This window comes from Sinocyclocheilus rhinocerous, unplaced genomic scaffold (assembly GCF_001515625.1).
Source record: "Sinocyclocheilus rhinocerous isolate Xijiao unplaced genomic scaffold, SAMN03320098_v1.1 scaffold1945, whole genome shotgun sequence".
Taxonomy (NCBI): Eukaryota; Metazoa; Chordata; class Actinopteri; order Cypriniformes; family Cyprinidae; genus Sinocyclocheilus; species Sinocyclocheilus rhinocerous.
The window spans coordinates 245694-260762 of NW_015640432.1; the positions used below are offsets into that span (position 1 = coordinate 245694).

General features: G+C 40.3%; 1 long non-coding RNA gene across 1 annotated transcript in view; it reads left to right on the forward strand.

The window, feature by feature from the left end:
* Positions 1 to 15069, forward strand: part of LOC107752681 (uncharacterized) — a 64535-nt gene that overhangs the window by 16166 nt on the left and 33300 nt on the right. The window contains exon 2 of the long non-coding RNA XR_001641376.1: positions 13296 to 13369. This is a non-coding gene — a long non-coding RNA (uncharacterized LOC107752681). The remainder of the gene's footprint in view (positions 1 to 13295; positions 13370 to 15069) is intronic.

The following is a 15069-nucleotide window of genomic DNA, read 5'->3' on the forward strand; positions in this document are numbered from 1 at the left end:
TGGAATATTGTACTTTCAAAATGGCCATTACTGTAATGGGGGAGATTTAATGTGAGACGGTTCATAGGTCTTCCATTGACTCCCATTGCAAATCTTCCCACATCGTGAAGTAGATATGTGGGGGCGTGTTTAAACGAGGCGTTTTAAGAGGGCATGGACAAGTCTTAACTTTTATAAAGAATATCTCTTTGGATTTGAGACTTTAGTCTTTGCAACTTTACAGATCTTCTTTATGCACCAAGAGCTTGTAACACTCCAAAGAGAAAGGAACAATTGAAATCGCATCATATGACCCCTTTAACATGTATTCACGTAGAAAACAGCTATTTTAGATTGTAATAATATTTGTTAGGATAATATCAGTTGCGATTTTTCTTATAATTGTATTTTAGGTTTGGGATCTGAACTTTGGGCCATTTGGACACTAAATGAAAAGCCTGACATGTGTTATTCGTATCTTGTGTAGTGACCCAGAACTGGTGTGAGTGTGTTTCTTGTACATTGCATTTTAGTTTCAGAGATGATCTCTCTGTCTGCCTCTCTCTCTCTCTCTCTCTCTCTCTCTCTCTCTCTCCTCTAACCTCTCCCACGCAAATAAGAAAGGTAGAGGAAAACGACTTAAACTAACCTCCCCTGTTAAAGAAGACTAGACCAGTTACACATGTGGTCTGAAAAAAAATTTACTTAAATGATTTTAGCAAATGGCTGCAATATAACAAAGAGTGAAAAATTTAAGGGGGTCTGAATACTTTCCGTACCCACTGTATACTGCAAAATATTATAATATAGATAGTATAGGTTCAAAACAATGTCATTTTTGTGTAAATTATGCAATATATATGCCTACACTAAAATTTTTGAAGTAAAACTCAATAACATGAACCACCACGGCAGTGTATTATTTAGTGTTTATAGTTGTATTGCATCATTTTAAAGGAATAGTTCTGATGTGCTGAAAAATATCCTCATCCTCAGGCCATCCCAGATCAGGATGAGTTTGTTTCTTCATCAGATTTGGAGAAATGTAGCATTGGATCACTCATCTAACATCTGCCAGGCAATTACAGTTTGATTTCAGTTCTCTTGTTCAATTAAACCAATTAGACATCTGTGAGGACAGCATTCACAAAATATCAGTCTGTTTATTAAACAAAATTAACACGCTGGAAACAGTTTGCTGTCTGATATCAGATCACTGAATTCGTCCTTGTTTTCTTTCTTTCCATCCATGCGAACAGTCTTCATGTGTCTTGCTGTGTGTGATGGAGGGTTTGCAGAACTGCACGGTCTCTCCTGTGGCTGTGTGCGACTGTGTTTGTGTCAGAAGTGAAGGTTTCTGCAGCGATGGAGCAGAATGATCTTGTGATTGACACGTCTAGTGCGTGATTAGCAGCAAACATAAGAAAGCTCTTAAAGTGTGTTTGTGCTCACCTTCTGCGATCCTCCTGGCCGTAGATAAGCTCATACATCACAGAAACTTTACTCAACTGATGCTTAACCAAAAATACCACAAAATCAAGCTAAAAAAATTAACTATTCTCTGAAAACACATTATGCCAGCTATATTGGTCAACAAAGCAGTACATTATGGGACCAGTGGAGTCGGACAGCACCGGCTCTGGTGCGATCGTGTCGGTTCAGATCCGCTCGTGTTTCTCCGCTGCTTCACGAGGCTTTCCTGGAACGGCACGTTTCTCCATGGATTTCCTGGATAATGCAAGAACTTTCAGGGACTTTCAAAGGGCTACGATGGAGGATTTTTGCAGCAGTTGTGAAAAAAGAGAGGATCATTTAACTAAATCTCGACTCTTACAGCTCACAGCGGGAACATAATGATCCTGAAAAATCCTACGGCAGAAATATGTTCACTATACAGTGGGTACGGAAAGTATTCAGACCCCCTTAAATTTTTCACAAAGTTTTTAACCTCAAACTGTCACTTTCCTTCTAAAGCATGAGTTAATAATCCATAATAACACTCCAAATAGTGTCAAAAGAAACAAACTCATATCTTGGATGGCCTGAGGGTGAGGATATTTTCTTTTTTGGGTGAACTATTAAATATTGCTATTCAGAGTTAATTTATTTTTACCTCAGTTTTAAATGATTTTCAGTTAGTTATTTTAGTGCGTTAATGAAGTTGCATTGCAACATTTCTAATGTTTGTTTTTCATCTAATTTATGTATTACTTTAGTTCAAATCAACAAAAACGCTTCTAATAGTTTTAGTGTCAGATAGCGATAATAACCAGGGTCCGGACTCACAGACGCGCTCCGCACAGGAACGGGACGCTGAAAGGATCGTCAGAACAAAGCAGCCGTATCCGGATCAGATGCCATCTGCTGCCTCTCCAGCTCGCACAATTGCTATAAAGAGAAATCTGATGCGAAGATCTCCCTCGAGTAGAAACTAATTATGATCTTAACAGACGTGTTCTTACCTAAACGACTTAAAATAACGCACACAAAACACATAAGCGGCCAATTAGCGGGACAGGTAGCTGAGAGACAGACGCCGGGGAGAGACAGAGACGCAGAGGAACGTTTACTGCTCTTTAATTGCTCAGGAGACTCGACGGAGGCCGTCTGTTGCATCCAACCATCAGCTTTGTCCCAGATGTTTATCCTGAAATCTCTGAGGAGAAAACGAACACATATGAGTCAACCGATGACCTGCAGTCAGATGAAAAATGCTGATGAGACGTCTCAGTGTTGATGGGCCCCAGCATATGTTGTGTTTTCATGCGTCCCTGTAATGGGAGTCTGCTGTGCCGATGGACACGAGAAGGTCCGTAACACCTGGAGATTAGTTCCCATTCATCTCAATAGCTGGAGTCAGATCCCTAAAGTAGAAATCTGCCATCGTCGCTCTCGTTCGCTCGGTTCTGCTGCCAGGGGTTTCTGATCAGATGAGGACTAACTAACTGAATCTCCAGAAGAAAAAGAGCTGAAACATTGAACAGGTAGCTGAGAGACAGACGCCGGGGAGAGACAGAGACGCAGAGGAACGTTTACTGCTCTTTAATTGCTCAGGAGACTCGACGGAGGCCGTCTGTTGCATCCAACCATCAGCTTTGTCCCAGATGTTTATCCTGAAATCTCTGAGGAGAAAACGAACACATATGAGTCAACCGATGACCTGCAGTCAGATGAAAAATGCTGATGAGACGTCTCAGTGTTGATGGGCCCCAGCATATGTTGTGTTTTCATGCGTCCCTGTAATGGGAGTCTGCTGTGCCGATGGACACGAGAAGGTCCGTAACACCTGGAGATTAGTTCCCATTCATCTCAATAGCTGGAGTCAGATCCCTAAAGTACGATGAATCTCCAGAAGAGAAAGAGCTGAAACATTAAAGCGATGTGCTAGCATTAGCACGCTCACCTGGACGCACGCGGCAGACTGAGAGAGATTACCTGGGGTCTGAAAGAGAGATTAAAGGAGAAAATAACGTAACTCCCTCGCTCTTTCGATCAAACTGGCTCCTCTGAGAAATATTGATTCTCACAAAACTCTCACAGCTGAACCGTTAACCAACAAACTCCTGAAAACTCACTTAGCCAACGTGCGATCACGGCATGAGCTTTCAGATGAGACGATTTTTCGACGCAATATAGATGTGCATTTAAACATCTATCTAAATGGTGGAAATGATTTAGCTAAATACAGAATGAGGATTGTTACCAGCACGTCTGCATCATGTTGTAAAGCTGTGGTTTGTAATGTGTCTTCTCTCAGCACTAATCAGAGACAGAGGACGGACATACAGAACATAAACTCAGCAGAGCAAAACTACAACCGATCGAGACAAATCTGCCGGAAACAACAAAGAGAGCTGTGCTTGTGTGGAGAGCAAAGCGATGCGAGGCAGAGATCAGGCACAACGGCGGCTAATAAACACAGAAACTTCACTTAGTTCACAATCAATAATGATTCACTCCTGAGGATCTGAACCTTGACGCTCATGATCTGAATGAATTACACACCATCCATCCATCAGTCCGTCCGTCCATCCATCCATCCATCCATCCATCTATCTATCCATCTGTTTGTTCATCTATCCATCCATCTATCCATCCATCCATCCATCCATCTATCTATCCATCTGTTTGTTCATCTATCCATCCATCTATCCATCCATCCATCCATCCATCTATCTATCCATCTGTTTGTTCATCCATCCATCCATCCATCCATCTTTCCATCCATCCATCTATCTATCTATCCATCTGTTTGTTCATCTATCTATCCATCCATCCATCCATCCGTCTGTCCGTCCGTCTGTCTGTCTGTCTGTCTGTCTGTCTCTTTCTTTCGTTATGCCTCCTCGCATTTGAATTGCAGATTGAGTTTTGGTCGTTGAGTTTGAAAGTCTCAAACCAGTCAGCTTTTCGCTGTTCACTAATTGGGGAGCTGTTGAGACGATCTGATGGATAAACAGACAGAGACGAGGAGGACATGAAAAGAAAAGAGAACAAGCAGCAGAGCAGGAAATAAAACAAAGAGAGAGAGTGTGTGTGTGTGAGAGAGAGTGTGTGTGTGTGTGTGTGTGTGTGTCTAAAGCTGTGGTTTGTAATGTGTCTTCTCTCAGCACTAATCAGAGACAGAGGACGGACATACAGAACATAAACTCAGCAGAGCAAAACTACAACCGATCGAGACAAATCTGCCGGAAGCAACAAAGATAGCTGTGCTTGTGTGGAGAGCAAAGCGATGCGAGGCAGAGATCAGGCACAACGGCGGTTAATAAACACAGAAACTTCACTTAGTTCACAATCAATAATGATTCACTCCTGAGGATCTGAACCTTGACGCTCATGATCTGAATGTTATTCAGATTTATCTCTAAAGAAGAGCGAATCCTTGAGACGCAGCCGCTGTCCTCATCGCTTGTGTTTTCAGTGTTTTCGAGGTCATTGATATGATTTCCTCTCTAACGCTGTTGTCTTTGTCTCTAACTTTCAAATCAGGTCGTTTCTGCACCTGCTGGTGAACGCACAGCGTGAAATACCTGTGGCCCACACAACCGATTCACCAACAATGACACTCGATTTACAGCCTTCTCCTGTTCACAGATCGTGTGTGAAAAGGACACTCGGCTGAAATTTTGGCGAATCAGCTCTGGCAATTTACTGAGTAGCAGGACAGTGTTTGTACGGACGAAGCTGTCTGATATTTTTGACATCGAACACAGCTATTCCGGCCACTTTATTTTCCTCCTTGGCCTGAAATAAAAACATTTTCACTAATATTTTACATGTGCAGACTGCATTGGGTTTTCCTCGTTTGAAATCACTTCTGATCGTTAGATCAAGGCAGCGTGTTTCTGCTCTCCGGCTGACTAATTTAAGTCTTTTGTTTCTGGGTCATTCCTGTCCTCCAGAACCTTTTGAACTGTGAAACTTTTTTAAAAAATGAGTAGCCTATGCATGCGTTATATTTTAAGCAAGTATTTCCATAAAAAGGTTTATCAGACCTTCAGAAATCTGCTCTGGCCAAACTCAGATACAAAGTTTATTCATTTGAACTTGATATTTACACAACGACAAGTTCAAATGTCAGTGAATGTTCATAAAGAGCTAAAGTGAGTTATTGCTTAGCAAGGGTTTGACAGTTTGCTTATATGAGGGCTTTTCATATTCATATTTTTATTCATCTTTTGAAATGTTGACAATATCAGACGGATTTGTGTTATTTTATCAAATAGAATGACGACGAAGCATCCCAGAACTAACCAAATCGATTGATGTTTGTGCCACAGTTTTCCCTCCAAAATGACATCACTTCCAGGAGATATTTATATAGTTTAGTCATGAAACTCTAGATGGCGCATTCTGACGGGTTGTTAATGTAACTGATGATATTCAGAGAGTTAAGCGACTTGGCACAAGCTGATTGGTTCGTGCTGCATATGCAGCCAATGAGCTTACTTCCTTGCATTTATATGGCTGGATAGCATTCACTAGAGATTCCTGCAGCGCGCTTTCAGAGTTACTCTGAAACTCAACAGCTAAGATAAGTAAACGGTTTTCACTCTGTTTTCTGTGCATTATTGCGTTCGTCAGATGTACATTTTTAAACTAGAAAACATACAAGTTGTAAAACGACGTGCAGGTTATTCGCATATATATATATATATATATATATTGCAGTTGGTTGAATGTAATTTCCAGGAAAAATGGCATTAGAGAGTTTTTGGATGTTTTTAAACTAGAACTTTTGTGAACATCAAAGTTCAGCCAAAGCGAATAGACAAAAATACAAACAAACCACTGAAGTGAACAGCACTCACTTTTCTGTCCTCTCGTCCTGAGTGGTTATCTAGTTACAGTGCTAACCAGCTGCTGCTAGTGCTCACAGTGATACTTACGCAGTTCAGAGCCAAATGACACAATGTGAAAAGAGACCTGCGGTGGGGACGGAGCTGTGTGAAAACAGGCATTATGGTGATGTAAGTGGTGGATTTCTGTGTAAAACACAGCAATGTGCTGCTTGTGTGAATAACACATCATCCGTTACTGCAAAAAAAGTTTATCCGGCTATTTTATGCAAACGAGCAAAGTTTCATATGTTTAATAGGTAGGGTTATTATAGGTAGCTAAAACTGAAACTAAAAATAAAACCATTTCTTGAAATAAAATAAATGTTAACTGAAATAAAAATTATAATAAAATATATATCAGTCAAACTTCATGTAGTTTTGAGGTGGCGCAGTGACTGATGGGTAAATGTTAGAGGTCCAGAGGTCATATGTCTATGTAAACTTGTTCTCTGTAGTGTGTAAGTCTGAGAGTCGCACATACAACCGTGTTTAAGGTAGGGGTGTGGCCTGTAACAGGGGGCGGGGCTTTAGACACTTTTTATTATTAAAATGAGGCTCTTGTCCTTAAATGTGAGATTTTGTGGAAAGAATTGAAAGCTCATTATAATGACCTATAAAACGTCTCAGGTTACTTATGTAACCATTGTTCCCTGAGTAGGGAACCGTTCCTGCGCTGATTAGTGAAGTTTAACTGAGAGAAAATTGTGAATGAAAGAAACGCATCCTACGTGAAGTAAAAGAGTTTTTGAAGATCTTTCATGAGCGTTTAACACAACAAATTTCTTTGTCCACGTGAGCGTTAGTGATTTCAGAAAGTTTTCATTATTTCAATCTGTATTCATGCTGGGAATCTGTCGGTCTGTCTGTCGTCAGACTGCAGAGCTGTCTCTGTGTCCGACAGACGGGAGTCAAATCTCTCCTCTATTTTTAGACGTGTTTAAATTCCACGCTTATTATTTCATGCATAAAGCTGTGATTTGAATTTCATTACGAACAAACGCACGTACAGTCACTCACCTGGACACACTCAAGCTTTATTTACATGACTTCAACATCTTCAAACCTTCAGCATTATGACTGCAGCTCATCTGATGTATGACACACACACACACACACACACACACGCTGTCTGAGAATGTGTTTAGTTATTGAGTTGCAGCTCTGGAAGATAATGGTGTGCTTGAGTGAAATTCTGCTGGAAACGGGAAAAGCTCTGGAGACGCTGAATATATTACACTCTCAAAATAGAGTCTTAATAAGAACATAAACAACATTCACACAAACACACACACACACTCACACACACTCTCTCTCACACACACACACACACACACACACACTCTCACACACACACACACACACACTGCCAAACTGAGACATGTTCCAGCTTCTTTCAGGGTTTACAGTGTGTGTGAGACAGGTGTCGTTCACTATATGGCTCAGGTTTGATGTTTCTCCCAGAACACCGTCATGAGCCTCAGAGATGTTTGGCTTTTAAATCACTGTCTTATCCATCCATCTGTAATGTTTTCAGTGTGTGTGTGTTTGAGCAATACTCGTTGTGTTGGTTTATCTGATGATGTAATCTTGCAGTTCATATCAGTAACAAAGAGACAGACGATCAGCTCAGTTCAGTGCATGAGAACTACAATTCCCATAATGCTCTTGGGGTCGCAGCGATCTGTGTGTGTTTGTGTGTGTGTGTATCTGGGTCAGGATCTGTGTGTCATTACCGGTTGAACAGCGCACACTAGCGGCACATCTGTGAATCTCTCACACAGCCTCTTCATTCTCTCGCTTCATCTGCTCTTTCACACGCCCCGCTCTTTAATTCATCTTTTCCCTCTTTTTATGTAGACCATTATTTCCATTTTTGGCCATATTTCCTCCAGCTGTCTCTCTCTGTCTGTCGTTCTGTGGTAGATTTATGAATATTGCTCTTTTCTCCTCCCCTGCTGTCTGCCCCACTTAAACACAGCGAGAGATCACCAAATTAATTCATTTACAATGAGCTTTGTGTGTGTGTGTGTGTGTGTGTGTGTGTGTGTGTGTGTAAGGGCACAGTGGAGCTCTATTACATTTGCATGACCTAAAAATGCCCTTCTACCAATGTTATCCCATTCATCCGTGAATAAATAAAGATAGACAGAACACAGAACAATAGAACAACCAACAGACAGACAGACAGACAGACAGACAGATAGATAGATAGATAGATAGATAGACAGACAAAAGAGGCATATAGATATAGATAGAACAATTGATAGGATGATAGATAGAAAAGAAAGACAGGCAGATAATGCAGGTAGACAGATGAACACTGACAGTGTGAGATCTCAGCAGTGACTGAAGCTTTAGCGTATCAGCAGTCGCACACGTCACATTGAGTCCCGTGAGATCGTCCCACATGCTCACTGTCACCTGCTCTCAATATGACCTAAAAATGCCCTTCTACCAATGTTATCCCATTCATCCGTGAATAAATAAAGATAGACAGAACACAGAACAATAGAACAACTAATAGACAGACAGACAGACAGACAGACAGACAGATAGATAGATAGATAGATAGATAGACAGACAAAAGAGGCATATAGATATAGATAGAACAATTGATAGGATGATAGATAGAAAAGAAAGACAGGCAGATAATGCAGGTAGACAGATGAACACTGCCAGTGTGAGATCTCAGCAGTGACTGAAGCTTTAGCGTATCAGCAGTCGCACGCGTCACATTGAGTCCCTCTCAGCAGTGAAGCTTTAGCGTATCAGCAGTCGCACGCGTCACATTGAGTCCCGTGAGATCGTCCCACATGCTCACTGTCACCTGCTCTCAATTTCATCTCAAATAAACATCCAGCAGACTCCAAACGCACTCACACTAAATATAGACACAGGGAGACGCAGCCATGAGCCAAACACACACACACACACTGATGCTGCTACGGAAAACTCTGGAAATGTAGTTAAATTACAGAGACACCAAGTACGGTGTAAATGTATAACACGTCTCCTGTGAATAATGACTCTGTGTGGATGTCTGAATTAATACAGAACACGTTAATTAAACAAGAGCTTTTCAGCAGTCAGGAACCGTCACGGCAGGGACCAGACAGCCAAACGACTCAGACAGCTGTTTCTGAAGACAGACAGACAGGAAGAGAGAGAGAAAGACAGTTTGAAATTATTCCGTGATGGAAACTGTTTCCTGTTGGTTCGTTTGTGCTCTGCTCGTTTGAGAAACAGTGAGCTTCACTCTCACAGTGCTCTGACAGAATGGTGTCAACTTGTGTGTGTGTGCACGCAGGCAGGTACGCACACACACACACACACACACACAGCAGGGAACAGTTTGTGCGGCTGCAAGCTCAAACTCTTCAGCACAGAGCTGTTAATTAGCAGCGGGGCCAAAATTAGCACACAAAAGTGAAGCGTTTGAGGACAGAAATCAGCAGGGAACAGTTTGTGCGGCTGCAAGCTCAAACTCTTGAGCACAGAGCTGTTAATTAGCAGCAGGGCCAAAATTAGCACACAAAAGTGAAGCGTTTGAGGACAGAAATGATTCACCATCAACGAGTTCCCACTCAACACAGAGATCTGAAGAGAAAAAAAACAGCCGGTGATGAATTCTGCAACCATTTGGTTGTTGTGAAATGAAATACCTTTAGCTCCATGTGCTGTACTACTCAAAAAGTGAGTGGTTACAAAACTGAACCAGATGCGAGGTGTTTCTGGTCAAAGACAAAGCATCTCTGAAAGACTTCTTCAGATGACACAGCACTTATTACACTTCTCTAAACTGCTTTACAAATAAAAAGCCTACTGAGACAGTACTATGGTACAATGATGTATCAGTTGGTAATATCGCAGATGCATATCACTGCATCACTGATAAAATAATGTCAAGGAAATGTAATCTTTCCTACTACGGTTTTAATGAATCATTCACTCTTTAGAAGTCTGTATGACATAAAACTAGAAACCCCTCACCTGTCCTGGCCATCCACTGACCTTTGATTTGTCTGTCTGTCCCAGTTGGCAAAAATGCCTGGTTTCAAATCTTCAAATAGATACCACTTTATTTGTATAAATGCACAAACATCTGATCTTACAGTGGTAAATTATGATGTGCCACAAGGCTCGGTATTAGGTCCTTTGTTCTTTTTCTTGTTCATGCTCGCTTTGGGTGATTTCATTAGGGCTGGTTGGGATTAATTTTCATTGCCTCGTTATATTTTGAGGAAAAAAAGTGTGACATTTGATATATACAAAAGTGACATGAAAAACTACGACACAAATATATTTACTAGCACTAGAATATAAAAACTACAAATGTAAGTGATCCACCCTGTCTCTCGCCTGTCCTGACTCTTTGATCAGTGTTGGGGAAAGTTACTTTTAAAAGTAATGCATTACAATATTGCGTTACTGCAAAAAAAAGTAACTAATTACGTTACTTGGTTACTTTTTATGGAAAGTAATGTGTTACGTTACTTTTGCTGTAATGTGTTTCCCCCAACACTGCCTTTGATCCACTGACCTTTGATACACCTGTCTGCCCAGATGTCAAATATGCCTGGTTTCAAATCCTAGACTTTAAATAGATACTACTTTGTTAAAATGAACAGATGTCTGATCTTACAGTGGTAAATTACGGTGTGCCACAATGCTCGATAATAGGTCCTTTGCTCTTCTCCTTGTCCATGCTTGCTTGGGTGATATCACTAGGCTGAATAGAATTAGTTTTTATTGTGTCATTGTATTTTGAGAAAAAAAGATGTGAAATTTAACTTACACAAAGGTGTCATTAAAACATTAGTTAAAACTGATCTATTTATAATAATTGATATACTTTATCATCCAATAATATACATATATTGTGTTCATACAGTTGCGCTCATACATTTGTATATGTTATCTGTAAACATTGTCAGTTTTGTGGGTCTGTATGGAAAATTTTAATTGTGAAAACTGACAGTATTGCACATCATATGATCAAGAAAATAAATACCGTAGGCACAATTAGTCCAAATTAATGGTGCAGCGGTGCACTCTAATTAAATTGTTGTTAGTTCAGCATCAAGTGCAGTGCTATCAATACAATTCAGACTCACACTCATGCATTAAGCTAATTATTTGACTCTGAATTTTGCCTTTGTCTTTTCTTCAGCAGAATAATACAGTAGAGTTTGTTTCTTTCATCAAGTGAGATGTGTATATTTACTCAATTCAGAGTTTGAGGTCACTGACGTGACTCCAGGAAGTGGAATTACTTTAGACAGGAGTCCGTTAGCATGGCGGATTTAACTCTAAATCACTAAACTCATTATGCACACTGATTAATGAGTTTTCTCAGGGGGCGGTGCTAAAGTCTTTGTTGGCCATGCTAATGAAAGGACTGTTTAGATCTGTGAATAACACAGAGGGGAGAAACTTTGATCTGAAGAGTAAACAGATCCGTCCGCATAATTAGCCGTGAGTCTAAATAAAACGCTAAGCTTTGGGGACTCACATGAGAAAACTGAACGAGAATGTGGAAAGGACTTTGTTTAATGCTGTTTTATCTCATCGTCCTTGGAGACTAATTGCTCAGGTCTGACAGTGTGTGGAGCTCCCGAATCTAATCAGTCAATCAATCATCAGTCAATCATCAGCTGTCATGTGGCTAGACAAACTACTGTAATGAAGCACACAGAGGCCTGATTACACCTGGTCACATGAGACAGATTGCTGTTTACACATCAGGCTAGCACAGTTAATATGATGTGAATAAAAATGAGACCTGAGGGATGGATGTACTGTTGGGCAGAAAACTCAAAGGTTCATGGGATGTGGTTATTTGATGTGATTAAGGACATGATCTAGCTTTGATGAGAATAAGTGCAAAAAACAGCACACCAGCAAGTCAAAAATTAACATGCGCCATGCCAAATGTAAGTAAAAACTAGCTTTGGCACGTAAAATATAAAACAATTACTCTCCAGTTTGCTGGTATTTTTCTGAGGAACTGCAACATAACACATAGTTTAAAGGGATAGTTCAACCAAAAATGAATATTCTGTCATTAATTACTCACCCTCATGTCGTTCCAAACCTGTAAGACCTTTGTTCATCTTTGTAACACAAATTAAGATATTTTTGATGAAATCCGAGAACTTTCTGACTCTGCATAGACAGCAATGGAACTACCACGTTCAAGCCCCAGAAAGGAAGTAAGGACATCGTTAAAACAGTCCATGTGAAATCAATGGTTCCACAGTTATTTTATGAAGCTACAAGAATACTTTTTGTGTGCAAAGAAACCAAAATAACAACTTTATTTAACAATGTCTTCTGTTCTGTGTCAATCCCTGCCACCATTCACAATCACTACAGTGCCACGACGAATATGTGTGCATTCCTCTGCTTGTAAACAAGCCGCAGCCAATGTGTGTTTTATGTCAGAACGCCGGCTCTTGCGTCAGCAGCATCACACACATCTGTTGTGGTACTCTCGAGAATGGCCGGAGATAATTTAATGACAGAATTTTCATTTTTGGGTGAACTATCCATTTAAATTGATCTGTCAGAATGGTTGTCTTACTGATGAAAATATCTGTCTACTAAAGAAAACATCTGGAACTTGCAATTGTGAAAAATTAAGCATTTGCGACTTATCTTAATTGTAAGATAAGTTGCAATTACCTTTATTGTTTTTCATTCCATGTCAGAAACAGGCTTCCATATGGACTTTAACATGAGTGGATAATTTATCATCAGATGTAACTAACGTTTTTGTACCCCATTTACACATGCATTTCGTGCTGAACACTTGTGATTGGACCACCACAAATCCAGAACCAAAGCAAAATCGAGACGTATCCAGCACATCATGAACTCCAAACAGACATATAAATTCAGACAGAACCACTAGAGAACAAACAGTTTGAATTCTAAAATGTAACCCGTTTCTGTTGTTTTGCTCTTGTCTTCCAGGTGAGATTCTGAGGGGTTTTATTCTTTCATTCCTCTGGCCGGAGAAAGCTCAGATGACGAGGGTTTCATGAACGGTAAGACCAAATGCATCTGTGATTTACTACACTTGAAACAATTTAAAATGTAAAAATAAATAAACGAATAACTATAATTCAATACTTTCTGATCTCTCCCTAGTCTCGTTTGAGTATTTCTAAATCTGCTTTAGCAATTTGTAGCCTGTCAAGCCAACAGTACTCTATGTTAGATTGACGGTTGTTTGGCATAAATTAATATTCCAGTGATTCTGTCAACTGCAAAATGGTTAAAAAGAAAATCTTAGTGGGTTCAAAAGATAAGGCTTATTAAACCTAGTAAACTTGAGGTGTGTTTCTTGGGCTTTTCCCATTGCATGTAACCTTAAAGTTTATTTTCTGGTTAAACCCTGGTAGTTCTGGAGCAGTGTTAAACCCATGATTGCACTGCTGAAGCTGTAGAGTACAGAGCGACAGTGTTGGATTAAAACAGCCAATTGCTTAACAACAAACAAACAACCAATAGAATAGCCTCATTTCAGCCACTGGAACTGCCTTGCTTGATTCCTACACTTAAAAACGTCTTCTTCTTTTTTTAATACCTTCTGTATCTTAATATATCTCACAAATTCGCATTAAAACACAAATTAAATTATAAAAATAAAATCCAATAACACATTCACCTACGCTAATATTACATGTAAGGACAATATATTAAACACACACAAACACCCCTACTGGTTTTCATTTTTTGTGGGTTCATTCCATAGGCGGGATGGTTTTTCTACTGTACAAACTCTATTTTCTGTTTAATATCCTTGTGTGGACATTTGGTCACACACACACACACACGCACGCACGCACGCACACACACACACGCACGCAAACACACACACACACACACACACTCAGACACAGACACGCACACACACGCAAACACACACACATGTCTGGTCAGCTATCCTTGTGGGGACTCTCCATAGGCGTAATGGTTTTTCTACTGTACAGACCGTATATTCTATTGTCCTACACCAACCCTACCCCTAAACCTACCCCTCACAGGAAACTTTGCGCGCGCTCAGATTTTCAATACACTCCATTCTGTGTGATTTACACACACTCACATGCACACACACACACACACACACACTCACGCACACTCACGCACACAACACACACAGGCACACAGTGTGCACTTCCACCAATTCAAAGTGAACAGGAAGGAAAAGAAGCAGAATCCATTGGGAACAGACAGATATGCATGAAGTCATTTCATAGACATATCACACTCGACCACAGACAATGAGGACACTTTACATGATTTACATGATTTAATAAAGTTTATTAAGGTTATTAATGCTGTGTGTGTGCAAGTTTATACTTATGAGGTCCAAAATATCATCAGTAAGACCTGCTGAGAACAGACTAGTGAGGCAAACCTCAGTAGTTAGATCCGCTTCGAAATCAGCAAAACCATGTCTGTATTTAAATCTAGTGCTTTGCACAGGTTTCATATCATTCGATATCTTTAACCTGATAGAAAAACAATGGAAATCCATTAGATGGGCTCATCAACAGAGTGAAGCAAACGTGTGTGCGTGTGTGTATGCGCGTGTGTGTGAGTAAATGAGAGTGCGTGTGTGTGTATGTTTGTGTGTGTGTGTGTGTGTGAGTGTGAGTGTGTGTGTGTGTGTGTGTGTGTGTGTGTGTGTGTGAGAGAGAGAGAGAGAGAGTGTGTGTGTGAGAGAGAGAGTGTGTGT